The sequence below is a fragment of the Nannospalax galili genome, unplaced genomic scaffold (assembly GCF_000622305.1).
Source record: "Nannospalax galili isolate Female #2095 unplaced genomic scaffold, S.galili_v1.0 scaffold186, whole genome shotgun sequence".
In the NCBI taxonomy this organism is placed as follows: domain Eukaryota; kingdom Metazoa; phylum Chordata; class Mammalia; order Rodentia; family Spalacidae; genus Nannospalax; species Nannospalax galili.
The window spans coordinates 3,802,435-3,818,266 of record NW_008358774.1 but is presented as its reverse complement, the minus strand read 5'-3'; positions in this window follow the sequence as shown (position 1 = coordinate 3,818,266).

Sequence of the window (15,832 nt, the reverse complement as noted above, 5' to 3'; positions counted from 1 at the left end):
AAAAATATACTTCTCGTGCCCTCTTGCAGATCATCCTTAAGAGTATTAGTTACCTGCTCACTGCTCCTTGGTGGGATTCTTCCTACAGTCGTCGTCCTCTCTGACTGACTGTGTAAAGAATGAGTAAGTGTCTCTGGTTCCTTGAGTGATTCCATAACTCTCTACAAGTAAGTGTTTTCTGATTAATTTTCTAAAGTCATCATTTCCCTTGTCCCACTTCTTGGTCCAGACACCATTATCTTGCAGTTCCCATGTTCATACTTTAATGTTTCACTTGTCGTTTTGACCATCTCTATAGGCTTCAATTATTTGCCCACATGAATCCTCTGGAGTAGGGACAGAGAGCTATTAGGGTCTTTGTTGTTAAAAGTAGGGACCAAGAATTTGGCTCAGAGAGTAAAGGCACCTCCACCAAGACCTACATGGTAGAGGAGAGGACCAATTCCCACAAGTCGTCTTCTGGCCTCCAATGTGGTACACACACCTTCTCATTCTAAAAATAAAATAAATTTAAAATAGAATTTAAAAAGTAGACAATGCCATCATCTTCTAGAGATAAGTGGAGGTATGTGGTCGTCTGAATGGTAGGCAGGGATAGGGCTATCTGGGCAGCGGGAAGGACCCCTGTGGCATCTGCAATGTATAGGCACTCAGAGGGTTTTAAGTCACTCTTAGGAATAGTTAGTGATCACTACTTACAAAGTGTTTTCCCCGAGGTCAACTCTGTGTCAGGAATTTCATACATTTTTTTTTTCTGAGCCTCACAACCATCTTGCATAATCATTTTGGAAGTTACATTACATGAAATTGTTAATTTCTGATGGTTCAGCTTACAATTTTTAGACTTTAGGGCAGTACAAAAACAAAATACATTTGGTAGAAACCATCCCTAGAATTTTGATTCTATCCTAGTCTATCAATATGGGTATGATGATTGCTTTATTTTTAAAGTTTTTTCAAATTGGCATATACTAATTATATTATATATAGAATAAGGGGTTTCATTATTGCATTCTCATACACGAATATAACACATTTTAATCCTATCATCCTTATTACCTTCTCTTGCCCTCCTCCCACTCCAGTTCATCTCTTGTTTTTTTTCCAGCTAGTTCTCTTCTATTTTCATGTCTTTTTGTTGCTTGGTTTTTGTGAATGAATGAGATTAATTAGGGTCACTAACAGCAGCCATCGGGGAGGGCTTGTTTGCAGGAGCATGGGCAACTTAGCAGTGCCTACCCCACTGAAGAAAATGTCTTTCCCCCAGCAAACTGTAACTGCTTATAGATCCTCAGGGGAGGGGAGGGCCTTGCACCCTGCACCCCCATGAGGGAATGTTGATAGAGTCAATTCTGTGCAGGTAGTCATAGGTATTGAGAGTTCAAGACTGCAACAGCCCTGTCATCTCAGAACAGTATCCCACCACACTTCACCCCATCTGCAGGCTCTCAGATTCTTTCAGCTCATCTTCTGCAGCCCTATTCCATGATATTCCTTGAGCCTTGGAGGGGATGATATAGATGTCTTGTTTAGGGCCGCACACTTTCATGATTCTGGGCCACAGATCCCCATCAGCCCCACAATCACCAGGGTAAACAATTGACATTCTACAGTGTGCTGAGTTGCTAAGTTATGGTTTTTGGTAGGTTAGGTGCATGAAATGAATTTTTGACTTAAAATATTTTCCATTAATGATGTATATATTGAGAATGCAACATATTTCAAGCCAAGGGACATCAATACCCCCCAATTTATGATAAGAAAACGGACAGACAAGAAATTCACATACATAGCTAGGTAATGGCTGAGCTGGAATCTATCCCCAGCTTGACTGGCTGTAATCATGACACTCTTCCTCCTCCTCCTCCTCCTCCTCCTCCTCCTTCCTCTTCCTCTTCTTCCTCCTCCTCCTTTTTTCTCCTCCTCCTTCTCCTCCTCCTTCTCCTTCTCCTTCTCCTTCTCCATCTCCTCCTCCATCTCCTCCTCCATCTCCTCCTCCCCCTCCCCTCCCCCCCTCCTTCTTCTCTTGTCTGAGCAGCCATCCACAATAATAATATGCAGATATCACATCAAGTGGGAAGTAATATGTGTGTACTGAAGCCAGATAAGTCCAGGCCAGGGGCTTGCGTCTGGGGGCTCTTGTATAATGTGGGCCAGGACTGTATCTCCATAGAACTGTTTCGGGGACTAGAATTTTTATTTAAACCACTGTGAAGTATCAGTGTTTACAGACCTTTGAGGCTGCTATTCTCCTCAACCCCAGGACAATCTCTCAGTAGTTTCATCACTGGGTTCCATCTTCTCACAGAATAGCTGTATAAACATGGCCAAATTATTCCTCTATGCAGGAAAGATGTTAGTGTTGTAAAATGCAGTATAAGAGAAAAGATCAATCTATCACACATGAACAGAACTACTCAGTGAAGACAGAACTTGTCTTATCTCCTCTTTCTGCTTTTCTGTATGGCTGCAGTTAGACAAAACTATTTTCCTGATGCTTATTTGAGAAACAGTAAGGTGTAACAAATTATTATTTGAGGTCAGGTGAATTGAGCTATAGTCTGAGGTCTGGTGTAATAGAGGAATTCATTAGAGTCTACGAGTATTGGGTTCTTTAGCCTTACAAGGGAAAGAATATTCTAGCCATATGGAGTTTTGTAAAGATTGAGACTAATAATGTGTGTGAAACACTTAGCACCATTCCTGGCACATTATAATCTCCACTGTCAACACTTATGGCATTATTTTATGAACCAGATATGGAACTCATTTACTGCTGACAACAGTGCCTGTGAGCTCCAGCTCTTTACTACTCCCTTCTCAGATTTGGAAACGGAGGAACATGCTTTGTTTAAGGCCACACAGCAAGAGGTGGTGGAGAGGGAATGTGAATCCAGGCAGTTTAGATCCTGCAGCTTCTCCTTTAGTCACAAATGACAATGATTTCAATCAAACAATCTGCTGCCACTAACTCTTCTCTCACCCATAGACACCCGGTGAGTGGGAATGCTTATCTCCTTTTTCCTCCTTAGCAAAATGGCCCATAATGTGGATTGCTTGTTGGAGGAAACAGTTGCTGTTTAAAGGTCAAAAGAAAATGTAAGATCTCCACATAAATGTTGATTTAAGTGTGAACCCTCTTGTTGAAGAAGAATTGGAACATACTTAGTCATTGCTTCTTTTAAAAACTATTTTTTCCAATTTCTTTTGTGCTATCTAAACTGGCAGCATCTGGTTTCTATAAGGAGGATACCAGTGTGTATATTTTTCATTGTCATTAGCTCGAGAATCATATTGTCTATACAAATGTTGCTCTACTTGGCAAGAAAATGTAAAAAAAAAAAAAAAAAACCTCTTTAAAAAAAAAATTAATGTGGAAAAGATTGTAAGAGCCAGGGAGGAGGTGGAGGTGCATGACCATATAGAAACAGAGTCCTACAAGCTCCTGGGAACCTGTTCATATGATTCTATGGCAATGGTATCAGCATATACAAGTCCCATGCAAACTCAGGCAGACCATAACCCAGCATAGAACTAGGGAAATGAACAGCATACCCCAATCTTAGCTGAAAAAATATTGACAACTGATTACTGCTAGGTGAAGAAGAGCTGATCTTCCTAAAACAAGGAACTCTAGATAGGCTGAGTAGACCTCAGTGGATGGACTTGTACTGGGGAATGTCTGGGGTCACTGACTTGACAAAGTGGGCCTTAACACGGATGACAGAGTATATGGGTTCCAGTCAGGGGGATGGGGTATAAAGATGATTAAAACTGTTTGAGACGTTCTTTGTGAAATACACAAAAATTCAATAAAAATTAAAATAATAAAAAATAAATTAGCATAATCAGGGTTTCAAAGCACCCACTTTTGCCTTACTTGATCCTGTCTGTCGGTGTTTAATATAAGAAATACAAAGGACAAATATGTTCAACAATCTTTCAACTATTTATAGAAAGATTTCATTTTTTCTTTTTTCTTCAGCATGGAGAAATGTTAATTTTATGTCCATCAGCTTTGAAAGATAGTGGGTATAATAGAACCATTTAAATAACATTTGACAGGGGAGAGACTCCATTATTCTACAGTGTTGTTCGCCAAGACACGTGTTCCAGGTACTCTACAATGTTCCCTTATCAGACCTATCATTAATGTAGAAGTAGACTTTTTCTCAACCAATTCTTTCATGAAAAAAAGTGAGTTTTACATGAATAGAAGAACAATTATTTTGGCAACCTCCAGTGACTGTGTTCTCTCTTTTATTTAGTTGTTTTCCCAAAATGTTAACAACAGGAAGGAAACATACATACAAAATATTGTGAGCATCAGGACTTGGTAGGAGGGTAAGTTTGGCTTCTGACCATGAAATCTTAATTTGTGGTTGCCTTCTTAATGGCATCTCTTGAGGTCAGTGGCTTTGAATTCTCCCAATTGTATGGGGTCACTTTGGAAGCATTGACCAAGTAGAAAATATTCAGCAAGAGAACACAATTGTAGAAGTCTCCCTCGATGTGTCCTGCCTTCTCTGTCATGCCATCTCTCCAAGGCTCCCCACTAAGATGTCACTGTTTGACCAGTTTGCTTTAAAACAGCTTAATTAACTGAAAGGAAAGCTATGTATGAGCATGTTTGTGAGAAAAACACAAAAAGCCCTCTCCTTTCAGAAAGCTCATGCCCTGTCTTGTTGGAAAATTTTGGTTCTGAAACCAAACAACATTCCTTTCATACATAGTCAAATCCTTGACAACAAATTTTTCCAGGATCAGGAAATAACTGTTTTGGAGCCGTCTCCAGGTTGACATTTATGTTCGTGTTCTATAGATTAGTGTCTGGGCTGTGACCCATTCACAGCGGACTACTGCACTACAGAAGGATTCTTGCCCAAAGCAAATGAGTTTAGTTCCTTTACCAGGACACACCTAACACCAACATTAATGCAAAAAGACTATGTAGAATTTTTAACCAAAACAAAACTGAACTTTGCAGCAATGTCTGTAATGTGAAATACTATAAGTCCTAAGATCAAAAATAACCATGTACTACTTGGTTTATTTGCTTTTAGTTAAATTTTTTAAAATTCCCTTTAAACACCTCCAATTTCATAAAATGGAACAAAAAACTTTATCATAGCACCTCAAACTATTCCTGATTCAACATATACCTACCACCCACTATCTATGGATTTGGAATCCTCCCATGAATATGGGAGTATATATTTAGGGCCCAACTTTATTTATTTATTATTTAATTTTATGTGTATGAGTATTTTGCCTGCACATGTATTTACATGTGTCGCATGCATAGAATGCCTGCAGAGGCCAGAAGAGGGTATCAGATCCTGGAACTGGAGTTAGGGACAATTGTGAACTACAGTGTGGGTGCTGGGAACCCAACCTGGGTCCGCTGAAGGAAGAGTAAGTTCTCTTAACTGCTGGGCCTTCTCTCTAGCACCCAACTTATATTTTTGAATGTATTAGCAAATTCACAGCATAAGAGTGAGATATACTTCTCTTCTTTTGGGCTATCTTTCTATTAATAATTCCGTTTAAGAAACAGAGGAAACCTATACTTTCACTGTCCCAGGCAAAAAGACAAGGAACTGTTCTCATGTTGATGGGCATGGTGGAAACATGTATAAAAAAATCTGAACCCATGTAAAGCAGTTCCACAGGCAAACCAGTGAACTGTTAGAAAAAAAAAATCTATCCTTTTCCTGTGGCATTTTTAGAGAATTTGTGGATTTATTCTTTTTCATTTTTACGTAGAAGAAAATCTACCTGGTCTGAACAATATCTACTTGTGAAAATCAAATGCTTCTGTGATGAGCAATCTTGATGATCAACTTCTTGAGATTTAGAATCAGCTGGACAAACTCCTGGATGTGTCTGTGAGGGCATTTCCAGAGAGGATCAGTTAAGAATATGGGAAGTACCATTTCATGGGCTGAAGTCTCAGGCTGCATGAAAAGACAGCAAATGGGACACCAGCATTCATCTCTTTCTGCTTCCTGAGTGTGGAAGCAATGTGACCCTCTCTCTTCTTCCTGACTAGGAAAGCAATGTGACAGCTGCTTCATGTTCTTACTTAACTAGACCCTCTCCATCATGGCAGACCCGATTCCCTAATCCATGAGCCAAAACAAACCCTTGCTTCCTTAAATTTCTTTTGTCAGATATTGTATCATAGCAACAAGAAAAGTAACTAATATGGAAAATTAGTACCAAGAGTGGGGTCATTGTGTCAAACCTTACTATGTGGTTTGTAGGCCTTTTAAATTGGCTATGGTAAGAATGTGGAAGAGTTTGGATCTGTGAGTGAGAGAAACCCTGGAATGCTGTAAGCAGAGCTTAATAGGCTGTTCTGGAGGTAGTATGGGAGACAAGAATGCCAACAGAAAGACAGACACTAAAGACTGTGCTCCCATGGTTCAAGCCAGGAACAAGGACTCTATCAGGAACTGGGTTTGAGGCCATTTTTGTTATATTATGACCCAAAAGTTTGGCTGCTTTCTTCTCATGTCCTGAAAACTTGGGCAAGGCTGAATTTAACAGTTATAGACTAAGTCGTTTGGTGGAGTAAGTTTCAAGTCAGTGTAACATTTAAACTTACTGCTTACTGTTCTTAGATCTACCATGAGAGAGATCAGAAAGATACAAAAATGTGCAATCTAGTGAGGAAAGGAGCTGAACAATTTCATGCAATGCAGGAGAAAGCAGTTACTGTTAAAGAGATTACCACAATTAAAGAGAAACCTCTCACCCTTCACAGGGACAATAGGAAGTGTTCTCTGAGGGCAGGACGTACCCTACCAAAGGCTCCAGCTTATGAAAATACAATTTCATTTGAAAGAAAACAGAACTGAGAATGCTGCTTAGGGGGTTCATATTAAAAAAACAACTGCTTAGGGAAGTTTCTTCTTTCAGGTTCAGCTGCCAAGGTATATAGAGGTAACCACAGCTCTGGCAGAAAGGGGTGAGACTGCACCTCAAACCTGCAGCAGAATTTGGCAGCATCATCTACATTGTGCTGATTTTGCAGACCTGAGAAATGCAAGAGGTTTATACCAAGGTTCCAGAAAGTTGCTGAGGCCAGGCAATGTGCGGCAGGATGGGAGTCCCTGGAAGAGGGCCTTGAGGGGTAATCACATGAAGGTAAAGCCTAAGTTGCAATGGAGACCCCAGGATACTGGAGATGCCAGGACTGGGATATCCTTCAAGGAAAGCTGCAGGAATGGAATGGTGAAGCCAGCCACTGCTACATGTGCAGTAGACATAAGAACTGGAAGGTCAGGGCTATCCAAGAAATTCCATTATGAGCCTCAGATGTTGGACATGGAGCTGTAGGATTTGGTGTTTGCCCTGATGGGTTTCAGTTTTGATTTGGTACAATGTTTCCTTGCTATGCTTCCTTTCTTCCTTTTGGAATAGGAATGCTTACTCTGTGCCACTGTATGGAGGTATGTAACTAGTTAAAAAAAAAAAAAAAACTTTTATAGGGGTGGAGAGATGGCCAGAGGTTAAGAGCACTTACAATTCTTCCAGGGGTCCTGGGTTTGGTTCCCAGCACCCACATGGTGGCCTTAGCTTCAGTGCCAGGGACTCCAAATGGCCTCTTCTGGCCTTCATGGGCATTGCATGCATGTGGTGTACTTGCATACACCCAGGCAAAACACTCATATACATAGAGTAAAAATAGCTAAAATTAAAAAAAAAAAAAACCTTCTACAGAGACCTACAGATTGTCTTGAGTTTGAGAAGAGACTTTGGACTTTGAGCTTTTTGTTTAAGGTATACTTTATCAATTATTTGATAATTTTATGCATGTATACAATGTATTTTGATTATATACACCCTCAGTCCCTCTCCTCCAACTCCCCCTAACCCCTTCATGTCCTCTTTCCAACTTCATTTCCTCTCTCTCTCTCTTTAAATATCACACTGATTCCAATTGGTGTTGCCCTCATGCTTCTGAATGCAAGGCTGTGCACTGGAGCATGGGTAATGTACCATGGGTCACATTCTTGAAGAAAACTAACTCTCCCTACTTCAGCAACCTTAACCTGCCAGTAGTTCTTCAGTGGTGGGCTTCATGAGCACCTTTTCCCATCCATTTTTACTGCCTTGTGCAGGTCTTGTGCAGGCACCCATGGCTGCTGTGATGTCATGACGGAAACAGCCCTGTCATGTCCATGTTGAGCAGGAGTCCTCCCCAACCTCTGGTTCTTACAATTTTTTTTTTTTTTGGCCCCATATTCCATGATGTTCTGCAAGCCTTGGAGAGAGTATCATATAGATGTCCCATTTATGGCTCAACACTCCACAGTTGCTTAATTCTCTGCACTTTGCTCAGTTGTGTGTCTCTGTATTAACCATTGTCTACTGCCAAAAGAAGCTTCTCTGATGAGGACTGAGAGCTGTACTAGCCTATGAATATAAAGATAAGTATGTAGAAGGCAGGTGGGTGCCATTCTCCATTTAGCAAAATAATAGTAATAGAGTCTCCCCTGAGGCCTGTGACTTCTCCAGCTGCTGGCTCTTAGCCATGCTTATAGTAGAACTTTTTAATAATTCTGGAACTGTTAAGATTTGGGGGCCTCTTCCATCTGAACTAAATGCATTTTGCATTATGTGATGTCCTTGATTCTTGAAACCAGTGGTGGAATGCTATGGTTTAAAGATGATATGTTTGAGAAACAAGTTGACAAGGGGAGGACTTCTGTGAGTTAATTTTGATTGCCAACTGGTCAAGATTTAGAATCACCAGGAGATACACTTCTAAGCATGCCAGTGAAAGCATTTCCGGAGAGGTTTAACTGAGGAGGGAAGACTTACCCAGAATGTGGGAGGTACCATCCCTGGAGGCCTTTCAGACTGAATGAAAAGGAGAAAGTGAGTGGAGCATCAGCATTCATGTCTCTCTGCTTCCTGACTGTGGAAACAATGCAATTAGCCACTCTGTGCTCCTGCTGCCATGTCATCCCTGCCACGATGGACTGGATTCCCTGACCCATGAGCCCAAATAAACCCTTCCTTCCTTAAGGTTTTGACAGGTATTTTGTCACAGCCACTAGAAATAATTTCTAACAATTAACCATGGCAATATGGCTTGTCTTGTCTGTTCATTTCTCCCACAGTCTCACGTCTCAATAGTAATTATGCAGCGAAGGAATCAATGCCTAGTCAGCTCTGGCATGCTTTCTAAGCTTCTAAGTTATAACCATATTCTAACCAAAGTACATTCTTATTGTTCTGAGCTCCATAACTTGGTATACTGCTGTAAAGAGCAGTGGTGTGTGTGTGTGTGTGTATGTGTGTGTGTGTGTGTGTGTGTATTTTGCTTACCTCAAGAAAATCTACACTGTGATCTGAAAAGCTCTACAAACAATGACATCCTTTCTAAAGTAACATTAGATTTTCAAATTGTGAATGTATCCCTATTCTTTTTTTTAATGAAGAGAGGAATGACTAAATTAGGGGGGAAGTCTATAATTAGCAATATAAATCTTCTGCTGGTTTCAGGAGGTCACCAGATGAACCGATGCAGACTTCAGACACATCTGCTCTGTTGGCAACCACTGCTCTGTCCAAGGTTGCTCATTGGCTCCCGTTAATCATATGCGAGGCCTTCTGGAAGCTATTTGTTCCTCCCCAGGCTGAAGCCAGGCAAAGCCAGAATGACACTTTATTGCTCAACTCCAAGCAAGGACACCAGGCGCTGAGCTGCTTGCTACCTTCAACAGGCCAATATGCCGGGTGGGTTCAAGGAGCATGCAGTGTGCTACTTAGTCACAGACTTGCCAGGCCCAGAGGAGTTTCCCAGGGCCCCTGGAAGATGGGTACGCAGCTGGCTGTTAGGAGCTGCTATTTTTGGTGGAAAGGTTAGTGCCCACAAGGTGGCATCATCGGTGCCAACTTTAGAAAGGGGCTAATCAGAGGTGATGTGCACTGAATGGACTGAGGAGGAGTCAGAAAGACCATCCTCTTGAAATAATTGAAAACCCTAGGGAGTTGTGGATGCATGTCAGCAACAGAGAGAACAGGTGAATAGTACTGCTTTAACTCATAGGCTATTGTGCTGTCAGGCAAGAAGCCAAAGGCCAAATGCCTTGGACAGAACTGGCCATGAATTAATAATAGACACAAGACTCCATACTGCCATTGGTCTTACTGTCTTATAAATGACCTCAATTGTAAATTCTTGGCTTTCTTCATGGCTAATGATGTGATTCACTTTCAGGGTTCCAGGCTGAGCTTAGACTCTCTGTCTGCAAGTTTTGAACTGGAAAATGGAATAATAGAAAACTTCTTCCTGTCTTCAAGATGCCGCAAAATATTGTCCCTATGTCTAGTAATCCAGAGGAACAAGGCCTGTGAGTCTTCTGCATCAGTGCAGGGTGGGGAGGTGGACCATAATTCAGTTGTAATATTCTCCATGTTCTTGACTGACTTCTTGTTCTTTATATTCTGTTTCCTTTCCATTAACTAATGAAAATATCATCTACCTATGACGCTTTTTTTTCCTGGTCAACTAAATTGACAGCCTCACTGAGTTATGTAGCTACAAGGTAGGAATATATTCATCTAGGAAACAATTCCTCATCTTTTAAAGTACCCTTGCATGCACAAAGCCCTTTGCTATAGGCTATTTATTTATTTTAGCAACCGATCACTGTGTGTTTTGTGTCCATAATTTTATGTCTATCACTTGCTTTTTAAAAATCATGTGTCTGTTTCATAGAGCTGTTTTGTCTGAAGCTGACCACTTAGCACACTTGTCCAGCTCAGAGCAGACTGGGGTCACACTTGAGAGCACACTCCACTGGGAAATGAGGTGGAGGGGGGAAGCTGAGGGGCTGGGAAAGTGTGAAGCCCTCCCAGCAGTGGAGGCCCCAGAGCAGGGTGATCTCTGGCTGAGCGTCCATTGAGGGAAGCCCGCCGAGCCTTTGTGCCCTGACATCATTCAAGAAGCAGATAAAAGAAAGAGAATAAAAAAGATCTACTATTTTTGAAAGCTCCCCTCATATTTTACTATTTTATTTAACTCTGTATCCATCTTATTTCTATCTTACTAATAACCAAAAGAGTTAAATAAGAAATAGGGTTATTACATGAGTCTAATGTCCACATATTCAAATATCCTTTAAGGTCAAGGATGTGACTCAAATATTTTACTAAGAAATCTATTTACATCACTGTTTGGGGATCTTTCATATACCAAAAAATTATCTTTTGACCTGAATGTTTATTTTCTGATGGATTATCATTCAGATGATAAAGCTAAACATTTCTAAAATTAATATATTTGTTTATATTAAATATGGCTTATTTCATACCCTGATTGCTGGTTATAATATTAGTCAAAAATGGTCTTTAACTTTCTACTCAAATAATTTATAACTTCTCTGTCGTGCTTGAGAAGAGATCTTCCATTTATCATCTTTACTATTTCTTGTAGATAATCAAACAGAAAAATTAAAGAAATCATTAAGGAAATTACAGTGGAGATGGGAGGAGGAGGAGAAATGTGCAGAGTCCCTTTCACTGGTGTTGTTTACATATTGTTTATACTAAAATGACTTTATATGTGAAGGGCTGTTTAGTCCTATGAAAAGTTCAAGGTGCTCAATCTTTAAAAATGTTTTTTAGCTCCTAGTAAATGTACAAGGTAAAGGATTTCACTGTGACATTTTCATATGGTGTATAATATGCTTTGACCACATTCATCCTTCATCTTTTCTAATTCCTCCTTTTCTTTCCCACTCGTTCCCTTTCACATACTTAATAGCCTCATTTTAATTTTCATGTCCTTTTTCCCCTGTCTAAATTATGCATAGGAGAGAAAACAAGTGATATTTGTCTATTTGAATGTCGCTTATTTTGCTGAACACAATGAAATTTAGTTCTGTCCATTTTCCTGCAAATGAAATTAATTTTATTTTTCTTTATGGATGAGAAAACCTTTGTTGTCTATATAGTCCACATTTTCTTTACCAATTCATCCATTTATGGATACTTAGGATGATTCTATAATTTGGGTATTGTGACTAGCACAGCAGTAAATATGGATATGTAGGTATCTCTATAATATGCTAACTTTAATTCTTTTGAGTGTGTGTCCAGGTATAATATACCTATATCTGACAAAGCAATCTTTACCCAAGAACACAACTCCATGAAGAAATTGTGGGATAGTTGAGTATTTAAGAATATTTTAAAAGATAGTTTTAGTTAACTTTGAATTTTGTTAGTTGACGTGATTGTTTGATGAATTCATGCCTATCTTTTCACACACATAAAATAAGAAATACAATTTAATTTAAAAATCTGTGTGGCGGGCTAGAGAGATGGCTCAGCAGTTAAGAGCACTGGCTGCTCTTGCAGAGGACCTGGGTTCAAATGTCAGCACCCACGTGGTGACTAACAACCATCGATAACTCCAGTTCTAGGTGATATGACACCCTCTTCTGACCTCCACAGGCATTGCATGACACAGGTGCCCTTATAGCATGCAGGCAATACATTAATACACATAAAATAATAAAAATAAATAAATAAATAAAAATCAATATGGGCAACCTATTAATGTGTATATAAAATATTTTAGATATGTGTAGTACCCCATTATTACCAATAAAAATGCCTATTCACATATTTATTTATTTAATCTTAGCTTAAATAAAGAAATCAGATTCTTTGGGAGGGGGTGTAGAGATAGGGTCTATGTAGCCCAGGTTGACCTTGAACTTGTAATCATCTCTAAGTGCTAGAATTATAGGTGTGCACCACCATGCCTGTCCTGATTCTTAGCATTTTGTCTATATTGCTAGTTTTACTATAAATTAATTTCTTCTGACAAATGCCAACTTTGAAGGGCAAGAATAAAAGCCTTTCTAGACTCAGTGACATGTGTAGAGGACAGACAACAGTCAGATGGGTGAGGTTAGTCAAGCAGGTGGATTGGAGCTTGGAAGAGCAAGATTTAGCAGTATTTGTATATGTGGGGGGTTGCCTGAGCTGTGAAAGTGGTGGTCATAAGCAGAACCCGGGGGCTGAGCAGTCTCCTCCTAGGAACATCTGGCAGTCCTAGATAAAATGCAGCTAGCTCAGGGTTTAAGGTGAGTGCCTTTGCTTTTCATAATCAGTCTGTCCTATGTTCTCCTTTCTCATGCAGCACCTCAGGTGGCAGGTTGCATACTCCTGAAACTCATAGGAGAGAATCTGCCTCCCTGCATCCTTTCTGAGGTTTCAACAGAAGAGATCCCTATCTAATCCTCTTGCTGTCTCTGAGGGACTGAACAACACTGATGATGGATTAATGATTACTCACCTAGCAACATAACGGTCAAGGAAGCAGGGTCAGAAAATGTCCCTCTATTTTTAGGGGTGCATGTTAATTCTCTTCTGAATTTCCAGAGAAAGTTGAAATCACATATACATGCAACATCTGATAAACCAAGAGTAAAAACAGAGGCAGATAAAGGTGCCTGGCAGGATAGAAAAGAAATCCATCCAAGTAACTTCCAGAGCTCAATTCCTTTCCCTTAGACATGCTACTTTCTGGTACACACAGGTTTGAAGTGTAATTCCTATCACAAATGCAAAAAGAAAGTCATTCTTCCTTTGTAGCATGGAAGCGATTACTAACTGTACAAATGATCTTGACAAAACTTCCTGTATTTTATAGGAGAAAAGAAGGGGTAGAAGATGCATCACCTGTGATGTTCCTTGTTTGCAGCGCGCACGTACACACACACACACACACACACACACACACACACACATTTTAGTTTTTGATCTTGATCTTTAGAAAGGTGAGAAAATAAATTTGATGAGGAATAATCTGGAACATACAAATCAAGTACCCTAAATTTCCCAAGCAACCCTCTAGAGCATCTTTTATGAAAATCTTCCTTTCACACCAGTGCAACCTCTCACAATAAGGCAGATTTCTAGTCAAAACGTTTGTCTACTGTGATGCTGACAGCCGCCCAGTGGGATGGGGTCATATAACAGCCCTGCAGGCATCCAAAGGACATCGGTTCCCGACCCCTGTGTCAACCTTCAGAGTTCCCAGGGTCGGGTCAGCATCCTAGGGACGCCTGTGGTCTCAATCTGGGTCACTTCTGGGATATCCCACAGAAGAAGGGTATTCTTTGCCAAATCGTTCCCAGCCCGTCTGTGGCCTGCTTTGTACAGGGACACTGTGAAGCATGAAAACAGAAATGACTGGGGAGAGGAGGCTGGGGCAGAGATTGTCAAATCATAGACAAGCTTGGAAAAAGCAGCTTCCTCTCTAGTTGAGCCTTGATGGGAATTATGGATTCGTACTAGAAGAGTTAGAGATAAACAGATGCCTTTTCTACATATCCCATCAAAGAGATACCTGAGCCACACATGTTGCATGCTTACAGCATCCTTTTATATTTCAGCCAATTAGCATACACTTGATAGCAGATATACAAATTGTTACACTAACCTCCACTCTTCTAGAAATATACTTAAGGAAAACTGTGTTACAGAAAGCATTGAAGAAAATGCCAGCCACCAGTCCCTAAAGTATTTTCACAAATCTCTTGCACCAGAGCTATTGTATCTTTTATTTAAACAGGTAGATGTGTGAGAAGAATATTAAAATATCCATGAAAAATAGGAGAAATAGTTTTGGGGTAAGTGATGATGTTATGTTATGTATAATTTGCTTGTGCTGAACAGATTAACCTCTGAAGACAGATAATTAAAGATTGTGCTTGGTTATGTACAGTTGGAAACTTTTAGCAGTTTATTATGTTTAAAATGCTTATTTTAATAATGAATTATACATCAAAATGATAAGAGTTAGGGGCTGGAGAGATGGCTTAACAGTTAAGAGCACTGGCTGCTCTTGTAGAAGACCTGGGTTTGATCCCAGCATGTACATGGCAGCTAATAACCGTCTGTAACTCCAGTTCCAGGGGATCTGACACCCTTTTCTGTCCTCTGCTGGTACTTCATGACATGGATGCACTTATGTACATCTTTTGGAGGGGGGGGTTGAGACAGGGTCTCCCTATAGCCCCAGCTGTCCTGGAACTCACTATGTAGACCAGGCTAGCCTTGAAATCACAGAGATCCGCCTGTCTCTGACTCCCGAGTTGCTGGGATTAAAGGCATGCACCACCACGCCTGGCTATGGGTCTTATTTTTGAAGACAGGAAAGAGAATATAATATATAATGAATATAACATAAATATAATTAATAAATATAATTAATATGTCCCATTCAGTAAGAGTGCATGTTTGTCTGCTGATGGTCACAATAACTTAGCTATTGAAAGGCCTGGGGGAAACTTTCCTATGCACCAATAATACCTTTAAAAAGTTTTCCAAAATAAAAGATACCCCCAGCAAGGCTTATTTCAAATTTTCTTTTTAAAATCTTGAAAAAGACCATAAAAACACACTCTTATAAAAATAAGTGTCGGGGGCTGGAGAGATGGCTCAGTGGTTAAGAGTGCTGGCTGCTCTTGCAGAGGATCTGGGTTTAGTACCCAGCACTTACCTGGTAGGCTAACAATCATCTGTAACTCCAGTTCCAGGGGAATCCGAAGCTCTCTTCTGACCTCAGCAGGTATTTCATGACATGGGTGCACTTACATACATGTAGGCAATATACTCATGCACATACAATAATAATAACAGATAAAAATTTTTAAAATAAACATCAATGAGATGGCTCAGCAAGTAAAAGTGCTTGCCATTTGACTTTGATCCCCAGGACCCAGAGTGGAAGGAGAGAACTAACTTTCAAAAGTTGTCCTCTGACCTCCATATGCATGCCATGACACTGCATGCC